Genomic DNA, 17,762 nt, shown 5'->3' with positions numbered 1-17,762 from the left:
TCTGTTTGCTAGCTCCTGTGCTGCTGCAGCTGTCTGTGCCGCTACCTGACTGGCTGCTACCTTTATAGGACCCCTAGTCAGTGAAGCCCCGCCCCCCAATCAGGGGTCAGCTTCTGTCTCAGCACAAAGCCCCTACACACACAGATACTACCAATACAAAACCAAACACACACAAATACCTTCTACTCCGACAGTACTCCCACTCAAACTCCCCTGTTTACAGCTCTGTTTGATAGCTCCTGTGCCGCTGCCTGACTGGCTGCAACCTTTATAGGACCCCTAGTCAGGGAAGCCCCGCCCCCTAATCAGGGCTCAGCTTCTCTCCCAGCACAAAGCCCCTACACATACAGATACCACCAATACAAAACCAAACACACACAAATACCTTCTCCTCCAACAGAACTCCCACTCAAACTCTCCTGTTTACAGCTCTGTTTGCTAGCTCCTGTGCCGCTGCAGCTGTCTGTGCCGCTGCCTGACTGGCTGCTACCTTTATAGGACCCCTAGTCAGTGAAGCCCCGCCCCCTAATCAGGGCTCAGCTACTCTCCCAGCACAAAGCCCCTACACATACAGATACTAACAATACAAAACCAATGACACACAAATACCTTCTCCTCCCACTCAAACTCCCCGTTTACAGCTCTGTTTGCTAGCTCCTGTGCCGCTGCAGCTGTCTGTGCCGCTGCCTGACTGGCTGCTACCTTTATAGGACCCCTAGTCAGTCAAGCCCCGCCCCCTAATCAGGGGTCAGCTTCTCTCCCAGCACAAAGCCCCTACACATACAGATACTACCGATACGAAACCAAACACACACACAAATACCTTCTCCTCCAACAGTACTCCCACTCAAACTCCCCTGTTTACAGCTCTGTTTGAAAGCTCCTGTGCCGCTGCCTGACTGGCTGCAACCTTTATAGGACCCCTAGTCAGGAAAGCCCCGCCCCCTAATCAGGGCTCAGCTTCTCTCCCAGCACAAAGCCCCTACACATACAGGTACTAACAATACAAAACCAAACACACACAAATACCTTCTCCTCCAAAAGAACTCCCATTCAAACTCCCCTGTTTACAGCTCTGTTTGCTAGCTCCTGTGCCGCTGCAGCTGTCTGTGCCGCTGCCTGACTGGATGCTACCTTTATAGGACCCCTAGTCAGTGAAGCCCCGCCCCCTAATCAGGGTTCAGCTTCTGTCCCAGCACAAAGCCCCTACACACACAGATACTACCAATACAAAACCAAACACACACAAATACCTTCTACTCCAACAGAACTCCCACTCAAACTCCCCTGTTTACAGCTCTGTTTGATAGCTCCTGTGCCGCTGCCTGACTGGCTGCTACATTTATAGGACCCCTAGTCAGTGAAGCCCCGCCCCCTAATCAGGGCTCAGCTTCTCTCCCAGCACAAAGCCCCTCCAAGCCTCTACACATACAGATACCACCAATACAAAACCAAACACACACACAAATACCTTTTCCTCCAACAGAACTCCCACTCAAACTCCCCTGTTTACAGCTCTGTTTGCTAGCTCCTGTGCCGCTGCCTGACTGGCTGCGACCTTTATAGGACCCCTAGTCAGTCAAGCCCCGCCCCCTAATCAGGGCTCAGCTTCTCTCCCAGCAAAAAGCCCCTACACATACAGATACTACCAATACAAAACCAAACACACACAAATACCTTCTCCTCCAAGAGAACTCCCACTCAAACTCCCCTGTTTACAGCTCTGTTTGATAGCTCCTGTGCCGCTGCAGCTGTCCTTGCCGCTGCCTGACTGGCTGCTACCTTTATAGGACTCCTAGTCAGTGAAGCCCCGCCCCCTAATCAGCGCTCAGCTTCTGTCCCAGCACAAAGCCCCTACACACACAGATACTACCAATACAAAACCAAACACACACAAATACCTTCTCCTCCAACAGAACTCCCACTCAAACTCCCCTGTTTACAGCTCTGTTTGTAGCTCCTGTGCCGCTGCCTGACTGGCTGCTACCTTTATAGGACCCCTAGTCAGGGAAGCCCCGCCCCCTAATCAGGGCTCAGCTTCTTTCCCAGCACAAAGCCCCTCCAAGCCTCTACACATACAGATACTACCAATACAAAACCAAACAGACACACAAATACCTTCTCCTCCAACAGAACTCCCACTCAAACCCGCCTGTTTACAGCTCTGTTTGCTAGCTCCTGTGCCGCTGCAGCTGTCTGTGCCGCTGCCTGACTGGCTGCTACCTTTATAGGACCCCTAGTCAGTCAAGCCCCGCCCCCTAATCAGGGCTCAGCTTCTCTCCCAGCACAAAGCCCCTACACATACAGATACTAACAATACAAAACCAAACACACACAAATACCTTCTCCTCCAACAGAACTCCCACTGAAACTCCCCTGTTTACAGCTCTGTTTGCTAGCTCCTGTGCCGCTGCAGCTGTCTGTGCGGCTGCCTGACTGGCTGCTACCTTGATAGGATCCCTAGTCAGGGAAGCCCCGCCCACTAATCAGGGCTCAGCTTCTCTCCCAGCAGAAAGCCCCTCCAAGCCTCTACACATGCAGATACTACCAATACAAAACCAAACACACACAAATACCTTCTACTCCAACAGAACTCCCACTCAAACTCCCCTGTTTACAGCTCTGTTTGCTAGCTCCTGTGCCGCTGCCTGACTGGCTGCGACCTTTATAGGACTCCTAGTCAGTGAAGCCCCGCCCCCTAATCAGGGCTCAGCTTCTGTCCCAGCACAAAGCCCCTACACACACAGATACTACCAATACAAAACCAAACACACAAATACCTTCTCCTCCAACAGAACTCCCACTCAAACCCGCCTGTTTACAGCTCTGTTTGCTAGCTCCTGTGCCGCTGCAGCTGTCTGTGCCGCTGCCTGACTGGCTGCGACCTTTATAGGACCCCTAGTCAGTCAAGCCCCGCCCCCTAATCAGGTCTCAGCTTCTCTCCCAGCAAAAAGCCCCTACACATACAGATACTACCAATACAAAACCAAACACACACAGATACCTTCTCCTCCAAGAGAACTCCCACTCAAACTCCCCTGTTTACAGCTCTGTTTGATAGCTCCTGTGCCGCTGCAGCTGTCTGTGCCGCTGCCTGACTGGCTGCTACCTTTATAGGACTCCTAGTCAGTGAAGCCCCGCCCCCTAATCAGGGCTCAGCTTCTGTCCCAGCACAAAGCCCCTACACACACAGATACTACCAATACAAAACCAAACACACACAAATACCTTCTCCTCCAACAGTACTCCCACTCAAACTCCCCTGTTTACAGCTCTGTTTGATAGCTCCTGTGCCGCTGCAGCTGTCTGTGCCGCTGCCTGACTGGCTGATACCTTTATAGGACCCCTAGTCAGTGAAGCCCCGCCCCCTAATCACGGCTCAGCTTCTCTCCCAGCACAAAGCCCCTACACATACAGATACTACCAATACAAAAACACACACAAATACCTTCTCCTCCAACAGAACTCCCACTCAAACTCCCCTGTTTACAGCTCTCTTTGCTAGCTCCTGGGCCGCTGCCTGACTGGCTGCTACCTTTATAGGACCCCTAGTCAGGGAAGCCCCGCCCACTAATCAGGGCTCAGCTTCTCTCCCAGCACAAAGCCCCTACACATACAGATACTAACAATGCAAAACCAAACACACACAAATACCTTCTCCTCCAAAAGAACTCCCACTCAAACTCCCCTGTTTACAGCTCTGTTTGCTAGCTCCTGTGCTGCTGCAGCTGTCTGTGCCGCTACCTGACTGGCTGCTACCTTTATAGGACCCCTAGTCAGTGAAGCCCCGCCCCCAATCAGGGCTCAGCTTCTGTCTCAGCACAAAGCCCCTTCACATACAGATACTACCAATACAAAACCAAACACACACAAATACCTTCTACTCCGACAGTACTCCCACTCAAACTCCCCTGTTTACAGCTCTGTTTGCTAGCTCCTGTGCCGATGCAGCTGTCTGTGCCGCTGTCTGACTGGCTGATACCTTTTTAGGACCCCTAGTCAGTGAAGCCCCGCCCCCTAATCAGGGCTCAGCTTCTCTCCCAGCACAAATCCCCTACACATGGAGATACTACCAATACAAAACCAAACACACACAAATACCTTCTACTCCAACAGAACTCCCACTCAAACTCCCCTGTTTACAGCTCTGTTTTATAGCTCCTGTGCCGCTGCCTGACTGGCTGCAACCTTATTGGACCCCTAGTCAGGGAAGCCCCGCCCCCTAATCAGGGCTCAGCTTCTCTCCCAGCACAAAGACCCTCCAAGCCTCTACCATACAGATACCACCAATACAAAACCAAACACACACAAATACCTTCTCCTCCAACAGAACTCCCACTCAAACTCCCCTGTTTACAGCTCTGTTTGCTAGCTCCTGTGCCGCTGCCTGACTGGCTGCTACCTTTATAGGACCCCTAGCCAGGGAAGCCCCGCCCACTAATCAGGGCTCAGCTTCTCTCCCAGCACAAAGCCCCTCCAAGCCTCTACACATACAGATACCACCAATACAAAACCAAACACACACAAATACCTTCTCCTCCAACAGAACTCCCACTCAAACTCCCCTGTTTACAGCTCTGTTTGATAGCTCCTGTGCCGCTGCCTGACTGGCTGCTACCTTTATAGGACCCCTAGCCAGGGAAGCCCCGCCCACTAATCAGGGCTCAGCTTCTCTCCCAGCACAAAGCCCCTCCAAGCCTCTACACATACAGATACCACCAATACAAAACCAAACACACACAAATACCTTCTCCTCCAACAGAACTCCCACTCAAACTCCCCTGTTTACAGCTCTGTTTGATAGCTCCTGTGCCGCTGCCTGACTGGCTGCAACCTTATAGGACCCCTAGTCAGGGAAGCCCCGCCCCCTAATCAGGGCTCAGCTTCTCACCCAGCACAAAGCCCCGACACATACAAATAATACCAATACAAAACCAAACACACAAATACCTTCTCCTCCAACAGAACTCCCACTCAAACTCCCCTGTTTACAGCTCTGTTTGCTAGCTCCTGTGCCGCTGCCTGACTGGCTGCAACCTTTATAGGACCCCTAGTCAGGGAAGCCCCGCCCACTAATTAGGGCTCAGCTTCTCTCCCAGCACAAAGCCCCTCCAAGCCTCTACACATACAGATACCACCAATACAAAACCAAACACACACAAATACCTTCTCCTCCAACAGAACTCCCACTCAAACTCCCCTGTTTACAGCTCTGTTTGCTAGCTCCTGTGCCGCTGCCTGACTGGCTGCTACCTTTATAGGACCCCTAGTCAGGGAAGCCCCGCCCCCTAATCAGGGCTCAGCTTCTCTCCCAGCACAAAGCCCCTACACATACAGATACTAACAATACAAAACCAAACACACACAAATACCTTCTCCTCCAAAAGAACTCCCACTCAAACTCCCCTGTTTACATCTCTGTGTGCTAGCTCCTGTGCCGCTGCCTGACTGGCTGCTACCTTTATAGGACCCCTAGTCAGGGAAGCCCCGCCCACTAATCAGGGCTCAGCTTCTCTCCCAGCACAAAGCCCCTACACATAGAGATACTAACAATACAAAACCAAACACACACAAATACCTTCTCCTCCAAAAGAACTCCCACTCAAACTCCCCTGTTTACAGCTCTGTTTGCTAGCTCCTGTGCTGCTGCAGCTGTCTGTGCCGCTACCTGACTGGCTGCTACCTTTATAGGACCCCTAGTCAGTGAAGCCCCGCCCCCCAATCAGGGGTCAGCTTCTGTCTCAGCACAAAGCCCCTACACACACAGATACTACCAATACAAAACCAAACACACACAAATACCTTCTACTCCGACAGTACTCCCACTCAAACTCCCCTGTTTACAGCTCTGTTTGATAGCTCCTGTGCCGCTGCCTGACTGGCTGCAACCTTTATAGGACCCCTAGTCAGGGAAGCCCCGCCCCCTAATCAGGGCTCAGCTTCTCTCCCAGCACAAAGCCCCTACACATACAGATACCACCAATACAAAACCAAACACACACAAATACCTTCTCCTCCAACAGAACTCCCACTCAAACTCCCCAGTTTACAGCTCTGTTTGCTAGCTCCTGTGCCGCTGCAGCTGTCTGTGCCGCTGCCTGATTGGCTGCTACGTTTATAGGACCCCTAGTCAGGGAAGCCCCGCCCCCTAATCAGGGCTCAGCTTCTCACCCAGCACAAAGCCCCGACACATACAAATACCAATACAAAACCAAACACACACAAATACCTTCTCCTCCAACAGAACTCCCACTCAAACCCCCCTGTTTACAGCTCTGTTTGCTAGCTCCTGTGCCGCTGCAGCTGTCTGTGCCGCTGCCTGACTGGCTGCTACCTTTATAGGACCCCTAGTCAGTCAAGCCCCGCCCCCTAATCAGGGGTCAGCTTCTCTCCCAGCACAAAGCCCCTACACATACAGATACTACCAATACGAAACCAAACACACACACAAATACCTTCTCCTCCAACAGTACTCCCACTCAAACTCCCCTGTTTACAGCTCTGTTTGATAGCTCCTTTGCCGCTGCCTGACTGGCTGCAACCTTTATAGGACCCCTAGTCAGGAAAGCCCCGCCCCCTAATCAGGGCTCAGCTTCTCTCCCAGCACAAAGCCCCTACACATACAGGTACTAACAATACAAAACCGAACACACACAAATACCTTCTCCTCCAAAAGAACTCCCATTCAAACTCCCCTGTTTACAGCTCTGTTTGCTAGCTCCTGTGCCGCTGCAGCTGTCTGTGCCGCTGCCTGACTGGATGCTACCTTTATAGGACCCCTAGTCAGTGAAGCCCCGCCCCCTAATCAGGGTTCAGCTTCTGTCCCAGCACAAAGCCCCTACACACACAGATACTACCAATACAAAACCAAACACACACAAATACCTTCTACTCCAACAGAACTCCCACTCAAACTCCCCTGTTCACAGCTCTGTTTGATAGCTCCTGTGCCGCTGCCTGACTGGCTGCTACATTTATAGGACCCCTAGTCAGTGAAGCCCCGCCCCCTAATCAGGGCTCAGCTTCTCTCCCAGCACAAAGCCCCTCCAAGCCTCTACACATACAGATACCACCAATACAAAACCAAACACACACACAAATACCTTTTCCTCCAACAGAACTCCCACTCAAACTCCCCTGTTTACAGCTCTGTTTGCTAGCTCCTGTGCCGCTGCCTGACTGGCTGCGACCTTTATAGGACCCCTAGTCAGTCAAGCCCCGCCCCCTAATCAGGGCTCAGCTTCTCTCCCAGCAAAAAGCCCCTACACACACAGATACTACCAATACAAAACCAAACACACACAAATACCTTCTCCTCCAACAGAACTCCCACTCAAACTCCCCTGTTTACAGCTCTGTTTGTAGCTCCTGTGCCGCTGCCTGACTGGCTGCTACCTTTATAGGACCCCTAGTCAGGGAAGCCCCGCCCCCTAATCAGGGCTCAGCTTCTTTCCCAGCACAAAGCCCCTCCAAGCCTCTACACATACAGATACTACCAATACAAAACCAAACACACACACAAATACCTTCTCCTCCAACAGAACTCCCACTCAAACCCGCCTGTTTACAGCTCTGTTTGCTAGCTCCTGTGCCGCTGCAGCTGTCTGTGCCGCTGCCTGACTGGCTGCGACCTTTATAGGACCCCTAGTCAGTCAAGCCCCGCCCCCTAATCAGGGCTCAGCTTCTCTCCCAGCACAAAGCCCCTACACATACAGATACTAACAATACAAAACCAAACACACACAAATACCTTCTCCTCCAACAGAACTCCCACTGAAACTCCCCTGTTTACAGCTCTGTTTGCTAGCTCCTGTGCCGCTGCAGCTGTCTGTGCGGCTGCCTGACTGGCTGCTACCTTTATAGGATCCCTAGTCAGGGAAGCCCCGCCCACTAATCAGGGCTCAGCTTCTCTCCCAGCACAAAGCCCCTCCAAGCCTCTACACATGCAGATACTACCAATACAAAACCAAACACACACAAATACCTTCTACTCCAACAGAACTCCCACTCAAACTCCCCTGTTTACAGCTCTGTTTGCTAGCTCCTGTGCCGCTGCCTGACTGGCTGCGACCTTTATAGGACCCCTAGTCAGTCAAGGCCCGCCCCCTAATCAGGGCTCAGCTTCTCTCCCAGCAAAAAGCCCCTACACATACAGATACTACCAATACAAAACCAAACACACACAAATACCTTCTCCTCCAAGAGAACTCCCACTCAAACTCCCCTGTTTACAGCTCTGTTTGATAGCTCCTGTGCCGCTGCAGCTGTCTGTGCCGCTGCCTGACTGGCTGCTACATTTATAGGACTCCTAGTCAGTGAAGCCCCGCCCCCTAATCAGGGCTCAGCTTCTGTCCCAGCACAAAGCCCCTACACACACAGATACTACCAATACAAAACCAAACACACACAAATACCTTCTCCTCCAACAGAACTCCCACTCAAACCCGCCTGTTTACAGCTCTGTTTGCTAGCTCCTGTGCCGCTGCAGCTGTCTGTGCCGCTGCCTGACTGGCTGCGACCTTTATAGGACCCCTAGTCAGTCAAGCCCCGCCCCCTAATCAGGTCTCAGCTTCTCTCCCAGCAAAAAGCCCCTACACATACAGATACTACCAATACAAAACCAAACACACACAAATACCTTCTCCTCCAAGAGAACTCCCACTCAAACTCCCCTGTTTACAGCTCTGTTTGATAGCTCCTGTGCCGCTGCAGCTGTCTGTGCCGCTGCCTGACTGGCTGCTACCTTTATAGGACTCCTAGTCAGTGAAGCCCCGCCCCCTAATCAGGGCTCAGCTTCTGTCCCAGCACAAAGCCCCTACACACACAGATACTACCAATACAAAACCAAACACACACAAATACCTTCTCCTCCAACAGTACTCCCACTCAAACTCCCCTGTTTACAGCTCTGTTTGATAGCTCCTGTGCCGCTGCAGCTGTCTGTGCCGCTGCCTGACTGGCTGATACCTTTATAGGACCCCTAGTCAGTGAAGCCCCGCCCCCTAATCAGGGCTCAGCTTCTCTCCCAGCACAAAGCCCCTACACATACAGATACTAACAATACAAAACCAAACACACACAAATACCTTCTCCTCCAACAGAACTCCCACTGAAACTCCCCTGTTTACAGCTCTGTTTGCTAGCTCCTGTGCCGCTGCAGCTGTCTGTGCGGCTGCCTGACTGGCTGCTACCTTTATAGGATCCCTAGTCAGGGAAGCCCCGCCCACTAATCAGGGCTCAGCTTCTCTCCCAGCACAAAGCCCCTCCAAGCCTCTACACATGCAGATACTACCAATACAAAACCAAACACACACAAATACCTTCTACTCCAACAGAACTCCCACTCAAACTCCCCTGTTTACAGCTCTGTTTGCTAGCTCCTGTGCCGCTGCCTGACTGGCTGCGACCTTTATAGGACCCCTAGTCAGTCAAGGCCCGCCCCCTAATCAGGGCTCAGCTTCTCTCCCAGCAAAAAGCCCCTACACATACAGATACTACCAATACAAAACCAAACACACACAAATACCTTCTCCTCCAAGAGAACTCCCACTCAAACTCCCCTGTTTACAGCTCTGTTTGATAGCTCCTGTGCCGCTGCGGCTGTCTGTGCCGCTGCCTGACTGGCTGCTACCTTTATAGGACTCCTAGTCAGTGAAGCCCCGCCCCCTAATCAGGGCTCAGCTTCTGTCCCAGCACAAAGCCCCTACACACACAGATACTACCAATACAAAACCAAACACACACAAATACCTTCTCCTCCAACAGAACTCCCACTCAAACCCGCCTGTTTACAGCTCTGTTTGATAGCTCCTGTGCCGCTGCCTGACTGGCTGCAACCTTATTGGACCCCTAGTCAGGGAAGCCCCGCCCCCTAATCAGGGCTCAGCTTCTCTCCCAGCACAAAGACCCTCCAAGCCTCTACCATACAGATACCACCAATACAAAACCAAACACACACAAATACCTTCTCCTCCAACAGAACTCCCACTCAAACTCCCCTGTTTACAGCTCTGTTTGCTAGCTCCTGTGCCGCTGCCTGACTGGCTGCTACCTTTATAGGACCCCTAGCCAGGGAAGCCCCGCCCACTAATCAGGGCTCAGCTTCTCTCCCAGCACAAAGCCCCTCCAAGCCTCTACACATACAGATACCACCAATACAAAACCAAACACACACAAATACCTTCTCCTCCAACAGAACTCCCACTCAAACTCCCCTGTTTACAGCTCTGTTTGATAGCTCCTGTGCCGCTGCCTGACTGGCTGCTACCTTTATAGGACCCCTAGCCAGGGAAGCCCCGCCCACTAATCAGGGCTCAGCTTCTCTCCCAGCACAAAGCCCCTCCAAGCCTCTACACATACAGATACCACCAATACAAAACCAAACACACACAAATACCTTCTCCTCCAACAGAACTCCCACTCAAACTCCCCTGTTTACAGCTCTGTTTGATAGCTCCTGTGCCGCTGCCTGACTGGCTGCAACCTTATAGGACCCCTAGTCAGGGAAGCCCCGCCCCCTAATCAGGGCTCAGCTTCTCACCCAGCACAAAGCCCCGACACATACAAATAATACCAATACAAAACCAAACACAAATACCTTCTCCTCCAACAGAACTCCCACTCAAACTCCCCTGTTTACAGCTCTGTTTGCTAGCTCCTGTGCCGCTGCCTGACTGGCTGCAACCTTTATAGGACCCCTAGTCAGGGAAGCCCCGCCCACTAATCAGGGCTCAGCTTCTCTCCCAGCACAAAGCCCCTCCAAGCCTCTACACATACAGATACCACCAATACAAAACCAAACACACACAAATACCTTCTCCTCCAACAGAACTCCCACTCAAACTCCCCTGTTTACAGCTCTGTTTGCTAGCTCCTGTGCCGCTGCCTGACTGGCTGCTACCTTTATAGGACCCCTAGTCAGGGAAGCCCCGCCCCCTAATCAGGGCTCAGCTTCTCTCCCAGCACAAAGCCCCTACACATACAGATACTAACAATACAAAACCAAACACACACAAATACCTTCTCCTCCAAAAGAACTCCCACTCAAACTCCCCTGTTTACATCTCTGTGTGCTAGCTCCTGTGCCGCTGCCTGACTGGCTGCTACCTTTATAGGACCCCTAGTCAGGGAAGCCCCGCCCACTAATCAGGGCTCAGCTTCTCTCCCAGCACAAAGCCCCTACACATAGAGATACTAACAATACAAAACCAAACACACACAAATACCTTCTCCTCCAAAAGAACTCCCACTCAAACTCCCCTGTTTACAGCTCTGTTTGCTAGCTCCTGTGCTGCTGCAGCTGTCTGTGCCGCTACCTGACTGGCTGCTACCTTTATAGGACCCCTAGTCAGTGAAGCCCCGCCCCCCAATCAGGGGTCAGCTTCTGTCTCAGCACAAAGCCCCTACACACACAGATACTACCAATACAAAACCAAACACACACAAATACCTTCTACTCCGACAGTACTCCCACTCAAACTCCCCTGTTTACAGCTCTGTTTGATAGCTCCTGTGCCGCTGCCTGACTGGCTGCAACCTTTATAGGACCCCTAGTCAGGGAAGCCCCGCCCCCTAATCAGGGCTCAGCTTCTCTCCCAGCACAAAGCCCCTACACATACAGATACCACCAATACAAAACCAAACACACACAAATACCTTCTCCTCCAACAGAACTCCCACTCAAACTCCCCTGTTTACAGCTCTGTTTGCTAGCTCCTGTGCCGCTGCAGCTGTCTGTGCCGCTGCCTGATTGGCTGCTACGTTTATAGGACCCCTAGTCAGGGAAGCCCCGCCCCCTAATCAGGGCTCAGCTTCTCACCCAGCACAAAGCCCCGACACATACAAATACCAATACAAAACCAAACACACACAAATACCTTCTCCTCCAACAGAACTCCCACTCAAACCCCCCTGTTTACAGCTCTGTTTGCTAGCTCCTGTGCCGCTGCAGCTGTCTGTGCCGCTGCGTGACTGGCTGCTACCTTTATAGGACCCCTAGTCAGTCAAGCCCCGCCCCCTAATCAGGGGTCAGCTTCTCTCCCAGCACAAAGCCCCTACACATACAGATACTAACAATACAAAACCAATGACACACAAATACCTTCTCCTCCCACTCAAACTCCCCGTTTACAGCTCTGTTTGCTAGCTCCTGTGCCGCTGCAGCTGTCTGTGCCGCTGCCTGACTGGCTGCTACCTTTATAGGACCCCTAGTCAGTCAAGCCCCGCCCCCTAATCAGGGGTCAGCTTCTCTCCCAGCACAAAGCCCCTACACATACAGGTACTAACAATACAAAACCGAACACACACAAATACCTTCTCCTCCAAAAGAACTCCCATTCAAACTCCCCTGTTTACAGCTCTGTTTGCTAGCTCCTGTGCCGCTGCAGCTGTCTGTGCCGCTGCCTGACTGGATGCTACCTTTATAGGACCCCTAGTCAGTGAAGCCCCGCCCCCTAATCAGGGTTCAGCTTCTGTCCCAGCACAAAGCCCCTACACACACAGATACTACCAATACAAAACCAAACACACACAAATACCTTCTACTCCAACAGAACTCCCACTCAAACTCCCCTGTTTACAGCTCTGTTTGATAGCTCCTGTGCCGCTGCCTGACTGGCTGCTACATTTATAGGACCCCTAGTCAGTGAAGCCCCGCCCCCTAATCAGGGCTCAGCTTCTCTCCCAGCACAAAGCCCCTCCAAGCCTCTACACATACAGATACCACCAATACAAAACCAAACACACACACAAATACCTTTTCCTCCAACAGAACTCCCACTCAAACTCCCCTGTTTACAGCTCTGTTTGCTAGCTCCTGTGCCGCTGCCTGACTGGCTGCGACCTTTATAGGACCCCTAGTCAGTCAAGCCCCGCCCCCTAATCAGGGCTCAGCTTCTCTCCCAGCAAAAAGCCCCTACACACACAGATACTACCAATACAAAACCAAACACACACAAATACCTTCTCCTCCAACAGAACTCCCACTCAAACTCCCCTGTTTACAGCTCTGTTTGTAGCTCCTGTGCCGCTGTCTGACTGGCTGATACCTTTTTAGGACCCCTAGTCAGTGAAGCCCCGCCCCCTAATCAGGGCTCAGCTTCTCTCCCAGCACAAATCCCCTACACATGGAGATACTACCAATACAAAACCAAACACACACAAATACCTTCTACTCCAACAGAACTCCCACTCAAACTCCCCTGTTTACAGCTCTGTTTTATAGCTCCTGTGCCGCTGCCTGACTGGCTGCAACCTTATTGGACCCCTAGTCAGGGAAGCCCCGCCCCCTAATCAGGGCTCAGCTTCTCTCCCAGCACAAAGACCCTCCAAGCCTCTACCATACAGATACCACCAATACAAAACCAAACACACACAAATACCTTCTCCTCCAACAGAACTCCCACTCAAACTCCCCTGTTTACAGCTCTGTTTGCTAGCTCCTGTGCCGCTGCCTGACTGGCTGCTACCTTTATAGGACCCCTAGCCAGGGAAGCCCCGCCCACTAATCAGGGCTCAGCTTCTCTCCCAGCACAAAGCCCCTCCAAGCCTCTACACATACAGATACCACCAATACAAAACCAAACACACACAAATACCTTCTCCTCCAACAGAACTCCCACTCAAACTCCCCTGTTTACAGCTCTGTTTGATAGCTCCTGTGCCGCTGCCTGACTGGCTGCTACCTTTATAGGACCCCTAGCCAGGGAAGCCCCGCCCACTAATCAGGGCTCAGCTTCTCTCCCAGCACAAAGCCCCTCCAAGCCTCTACACATACAGATACCACCAATACAAAACCAAACACACACAAATACCTTCTCCTCCAACAGAACTCCCACTCAAACTCCCCTGTTTACAGCTCTGTTTGATAGCTCCTGTGCCGCTGCCTGACTGGCTGCAACCTTATAGGACCCCTAGTCAGGGAAGCCCCGCCCCCTAATCAGGGCTCAGCTTCTCACCCAGCACAAAGCCCCGACACATACAAATAATACCAATACAAAACCAAACACACAAATACCTTCTCCTCCAACAGAACTCCCACTCAAACTCCCCTGTTTACAGCTCTGTTTGCTAGCTCCTGTGCCGCTGCCTGACTGGCTGCAACCTTTATAGGACCCCTAGTCAGGGAAGCCCCGCCCACTAATCAGGGCTCAGCTTCTCTCCCAGCACAAAGCCCCTACACATAGAGATACTAACAATACAAAACCAAACACACACAAATACCTTCTCCTCCAAAAGAACTCCCACTCAAACTCCCCTGTTTACAGCTCTGTTTGCTAGCTCCTGTGCTGCTGCAGCTGTCTGTGCCGCTACCTGACTGGCTGCTACCTTTATAGGACCCCTAGTCAGTGAAGCCCCGCCCCCCAATCAGGGGTCAGCTTCTGTCTCAGCACAAAGCCCCTACACACACAGATACTACCAATACAAAACCAAACACACACAAATACCTTCTACTCCGACAGTACTCCCACTCAAACTCCCCTGTTTACAGCTCTGTTTGATAGCTCCTGTGCCGCTGCCTGACTGGCTGCAACCTTTATAGGACCCCTAGTCAGGGAAGCCCCGCCCCCTAATCAGGGCTCAGCTTCTCTCCCAGCACAAAGCCCCTACACATACAGATACCACCAATACAAAACCAAACACACACAAATACCTTCTCCTCCAACAGAACTCCCACTCAAACTCCCCTGTTTACAGCTCTGTTTGCTAGCTCCTGTGCCGCTGCAGCTGTCTGTGCCGCTGCCTGATTGGCTGCTACGTTTATAGGACCCCTAGTCAGGGAAGCCCCGCCCCCTAATCAGGGCTCAGCTTCTCACCCAGCACAAAGCCCCGACACATACAAATACCAATACAAAACCAAACACACACAAATACCTTCTCCTCCAACAGAACTCCCACTCAAACCCCCCTGTTTACAGCTCTGTTTGCTAGCTCCTGTGCCGCTGCAGCTGTCTGTGCCGCTGCCTGACTGGCTGCTACCTTTATAGGACCCCTAGTCAGTCAAGCCCCGCCCCCTAATCAGGGGTCAGCTTCTCTCCCAGCACAAAGCCCCTACACATACAGATACTACCAATACGAAACCAAACACACACACAAATACCTTCTCCTCCAACAGTACTCCCACTCAAACTCCCCTGTTTACAGCTCTGTTTGATAGCTCCTTTGCCGCTGCCTGACTGGCTGCAACCTTTATAGGACCCCTAGTCAGGAAAGCCCCGCCCCCTAATCAGGGCTCAGCTTCTCTCCCAGCACAAAGCCCCTACACATACAGGTACTAACAATACAAAACCGAACACACACAAATACCTTCTCCTCCAAAAGAACTCCCATTCAAACTCCCCTGTTTACAGCTCTGTTTGCTAGCTCCTGTGCCGCTGCAGCTGTCTGTGCCGCTGCCTGACTGGATGCTACCTTTATAGGACCCCTAGTCAGTGAAGCCCCGCCCCCTAATCAGGGTTCAGCTTCTGTCCCAGCACAAAGCCCCTACACACACAGATACTACCAATACAAAACCAAACACACACAAATACCTTCTACTCCAACAGAACTCCCACTCAAACTCCCCTGTTTACAGCTCTGTTTGATAGCTCCTGTGCCGCTGCCTGACTGGCTGCTACATTTATAGGACCCCTAGTCAGTGAAGCCCCGCCCCCTAATCAGGGCTCAGCTTCTCTCCCAGCACAAAGCCCCTCCAAGCCTCTACACATACAGATACCACCAATACAAAACCAAACACACACACAAATACCTTTTCCTCCAACAGAACTCCCACTCAAACTCCCCTGTTTACAGCTCTGTTTGCTAGCTCCTGTGCCGCTGCCTGACTGGCTGCGACCTTTATAGGACCCCTAGTCAGTCAAGCCCCGCCCCCTAATCAGGGCTCAGCTTCTCTCCCAGCAAAAAGCCCCTACACACACAGATACTACCAATACAAAACCAAACACACACAAATACCTTCTCCTCCAACAGAACTCCCACTCAAACTCCCCTGTTTACAGCTCTGTTTGTAGCTCCTGTGCCGCTGTCTGACTGGCTGATACCTTTTTAGGACCCCTAGTCAGTGAAGCCCCGCCCCCTAATCAGGGCTCAGCTTCTCTCCCAGCACAAATCCCCTACACATGGAGATACTACCAATACAAAACCAAACACACACAAATACCTTCTACTCCAACAGAACTCCCACTCAAACTCCCCTGTTTACAGCTCTGTTTTATAGCTCCTGTGCCGCTGCCTGACTGGCTGCAACCTTATTGGACCCCTAGTCAGGGAAGCCCCGCCCCCTAATCAGGGCTCAGCTTCTCTCCCAGCACAAAGACCCTCCAAGCCTCTACCATACAGATACCACCAATACAAAACCAAACACACACAAATACCTTCTCCTCCAACAGAACTCCCACTCAAACTCCCCTGTTTACAGCTCTGTTTGCTAGCTCCTGTGCCGCTGCCTGACTGGCTGCTACCTTTATAGGACCCCTAGCCAGGGAAGCCCCGCCCACTAATCAGGGCTCAGCTTCTCTCCCAGCACAAAGCCCCTCCAAGCCTCTACACATACAGATACCACCAATACAAAACCAAACACACACAAATACCTTCTCCTCCAACAGAACTCCCACTCAAACTCCCCTGTTTACAGCTCTGTTTGATAGCTCCTGTGCCGCTGCCTGACTGGCTGCTACCTTTATAGGACCCCTAGCCAGGGAAGCCCCGCCCACTAATCAGGGCTCAGCTTCTCTCCCAGCACAAAGCCCCTCCAAGCCTCTACACATACAGATACCACCAATACAAAACCAAACACACACAAATACCTTCTCCTCCAACAGAACTCCCACTCAAACTCCCCTGTTTACAGCTCTGTTTGATAGCTCCTGTGCCGCTGCCTGACTGGCTGCAACCTTATAGGACCCCTAGTCAGGGAAGCCCCGCCCCCTAATCAGGGCTCAGCTTCTCACCCAGCACAAAGCCCCGACACATACAAATAATACCAATACAAAACCAAACACACAAATACCTTCTCCTCCAACAGAACTCCCACTCAAACTCCCCTGTTTACAGCTCTGTTTGCTAGCTCCTGTGCCGCTGCCTGACTGGCTGCAACCTTTATAGGACCCCTAGTCAGGGAAGCCCCGCCCACTAATCAGGGCTCAGCTTCTCTCCCAGCACAAAGCCCCTCCAAGCCTCTACACATACAGATACCACCAATACAAAACCAAACACACACAAATACCTTCTCCTCCAACAGAACTCCCACTCAAACTCCCCTGTTTACAGCTCTGTTTGCTAGCTCCTGTGCCGCTGCCTGACTGGCTGCTACCTTTATAGGACCCCTAGTCAGGGAAGCCCCGCCCCCTAATCAGGGCTCAGCTTCTCTCCCAGCACAAAGCCCCTACACATACAGATACTAACAATACAAAACCAAACACACACAAATACCTTCTCCTCCAAAAGAACTCCCACTCAAACTCCCCTGTTTACATCTCTGTGTGCTAGCTCCTGTGCCGCTGCCTGACTGGCTGCTACCTTTATAGGACCCCTAGTCAGGGAAGCCCCGCCCACTAATCAGGGCTCAGCTTCTCTCCCAGCACAAAGCCCCTACACATAGAGATACTAACAATACAAAACCAAACACACACAAATACCTTCTCCTCCAAAAGAACTCCCACTCAAACTCCCCTGTTTACAGCTCTGTTTGCTAGCTCCTGTGCTGCTGCAGCTGTCTGTGCCGCTACCTGACTGGCTGCTACCTTTATAGGACCCCTAGTCAGTGA

Source organism: Lepidochelys kempii, chromosome 22 (genome assembly GCF_965140285.1).
Source record: "Lepidochelys kempii isolate rLepKem1 chromosome 22, rLepKem1.hap1, whole genome shotgun sequence".
Lineage (NCBI taxonomy): Eukaryota > Metazoa > Chordata > Testudines > Cheloniidae > Lepidochelys > Lepidochelys kempii.
Note: the sequence above shows the minus strand (reverse complement) of the source record.